Below are 2821 nucleotides of genomic sequence, written 5' to 3'. Positions count from 1 at the left end.
CTGGAGTACTGCGTCCAGCTCTGGAGCCCTCAGCATAAGAAAGGCACGGACCTGTTGGAGTGGGTCCAGAAGAGGGCCACGAAAATGATCAGAGGGATGGAACACCTCTCCTATGAGGACAGGCTGAGAGAGCTGGGGTTATTCAGCCTGGAGAGGAGAAGGCTTCGGGAAGACCTTGTTACAGTCTATCAGTGTTTAAAGGGGGCTTATAAGAAAGATGGGGACAGACTTTTTAGCAGAGCCTGTTGCAACAGGACAAGGGGGAATGGTTTTAAACTAAAAGAGGGTAGATTTAGACTAGATGTAAGGAAGAAATTTTTTACAATGAGGGTGGTGAAGCACTGGAAGAGGTTGCCCAGAGAGGTGGCAGATGCCCCACCCCTGGAAACATTCAAGGTCAGGTTGGACGGGGCTCTGAGCAACCTGATCTAGTTGAAGATGTCCCTGCCCATTGCAGGGGGGTTGGACTAGATGACCTTTAGAGGTCCCTTCCAACCTGAACTATTCTATGATTCTATGATTCTATTGCTGATAAACCCACAGCAGCATGAGTGAACTGTAATTTACTGAAAGTGGCAAAATCATAGGGACAGTAACCAGAAGCACTTCAGAGGATGTCTTCTCCTCGCACAGATGTACATCACACACTTTTAATAGTCATGTGTGATGTTTCTTTCCACGTGTAACAGTGACATGTCCAAGTTATGTGAGCACAGAATGAGCACAGAAACCCCCTATTTCTAATGCATCTTTTTCCTTAACAGCCTTGAGAATTTCATTCATGTAGAGTTTCTGATGCTATTTCTCTAATTCCTTGATTTTCATGTAGAAGCAATACAAATAGGAGGAATACCTGACAGAAAAGCTACACTGGGACAGAAATTGTACAGGCCTGTACCAGCAGGAGTAGCTTTTCATCTGAAAGAACGAACAACTGAAGTCAGCTGGATAACCCAACCAATCCAAGAAGAGGATAAACCAAAATGGAAACAATTTCTCTGCCACCACATAGATGATCTTAAATCAATATATTTGGCTGTCTAGAGTATTTCTATGTAATTCTGTACAAGAATTATGGTTAGCAATCTTACCTAAGCCTGTAAAGGGATGAAATATTTTGCCACACTTTCAAATCCTGGGAAGGCAGCAAGGAGATGAAGAAAGACGATCCAGCTTTTTACCACTTGCTACAGAAAAGGTCATAATATTCATTATTCAAAATATGAATTGGACATCTGTATTTACAATGTTTAACAAGTCTTGCTTAGTGCTGAAGCCAAGCTGCTCATTTCACCCATACTCGTCTACTGTCATCATTGACGGCTGGTTTCCAAACATGGCCAGACACCAGTTTACATGGCAGGGGTCATGAGACATTCTTGCATCCTGAATCAGGATTTAGCAATGCCATGTGCCAAGCCTTAGAAGCATGCAGAGCATTTGCAACTGAGCACCTGCGGAAATCCCATTTCCTGACAAAGAGAGGCCTCCAATATTCATGTTTTTCTCCTGCTCTTAGGCCATGCTGTAATGAAATATGGCCTGAATAATCCTTTTATAGCTACACAGGGAGATGTCCTTGCTTAACATTTACCCATCCTTATGGAGGTTCAGTGGGAACTTGGTTGAGCAATCGGCAAAGATACACAGAATGAAAAGCCTGGCTGATGGGATATGACCGAAACCATGCACAGGGTAGGTATACAAAATGGACATGCAGGTTATGAGAGAAACTGGAAGGACTCTGGTAACTTCAGTGAATATAGGTAAGAGAAGAGGAACCTAAGGAGTCACATTAAATTTGGTGTTAATGCTGACAGTGACTTATGCAGGCACAGCCAAAAGAGGGACCAGTGCATTCACGGAAAGGGAGGCCAGGAGGGCTGTCCCTGGCAGCATGTGAATAATCAGAGTGCAGGACTGCACAGAGTCCTCTCCCGGGTCAGTGAGAACAGTCAAGAGGAATAAGTTGAAGGCAAGCTGGAAGGGACTTAGAAGTGGCTGGTTGTGAGGCCAGCAATGGGAACAACTTTGAACAGCTTACACCGTAAGACTCCCTGCTCTGCAAGACACTCCCAGAGTACCTCTTGCTGGAGGTCTGCGTTGCCCTTACTCTAAGCTGCCTTCTTCCCTTTGAAGGCCATGATTCCCTTACCCCAAGAAACTTGCACCCTTGTTCTGTCCCCTTCACTCTAACCCTGGGTTGCTGCTGGGCTATCTGTCCCCCCTCCTCAAACTCTGGCTGTTACCTCCCAACCATCCACATCTCTATATGCCCCCACATTTTCTCCTCACCCTCCGTTTCCCTGACACTGTCCCCTGTGGCTGCTTCATAACCCCAGATTATCTCTGCTTTTGTTTTCTTCCCTTGCTGCTGGCTTTGGCAGTGTGAGTGTGAAGCCCAAGCTATCATATGTAGCAGACTATTAGCCTGTACACTGTTCTGCACCTAATCTCACTTTTGCCGGGCTGCTCACTGGAGCTTTAAACCAACGACTCCAAACACTGAACAACTGTGAAACACTACCAGCCCTCAAAATTTCTCACACACCGCCACGTACCTGTATCATATCTTCAACTGACAATACAGGTTTGGCAGTTTAGAGATCAATCATTTGCCATGGCCCTGCTGTTTTTTAGTGGTCCCTCAGCCTCATTTTGGGAACCATCATCCATCACGGTGCTGTGCAGGCTCAGTGCATGCAGAGTGACAGCCACTATTTCCCATTTCCACAAGGAAATGCTAGAACAACTTCTGTCTGCTAAATGCTGGGTATAAAAATCAGGTCTCTGTGGCACACTCCCTTTTCCTTCCTTCCTG

The sequence above is a fragment of the Pygoscelis adeliae genome, unplaced genomic scaffold, assembly GCF_000699105.1.
Source record: "Pygoscelis adeliae isolate BGI_AS28 unplaced genomic scaffold, ASM69910v1 Scaffold166, whole genome shotgun sequence".
Taxonomy (NCBI): domain Eukaryota; kingdom Metazoa; phylum Chordata; class Aves; order Sphenisciformes; family Spheniscidae; genus Pygoscelis; species Pygoscelis adeliae.
Note: the sequence above shows the minus strand (reverse complement) of the source record.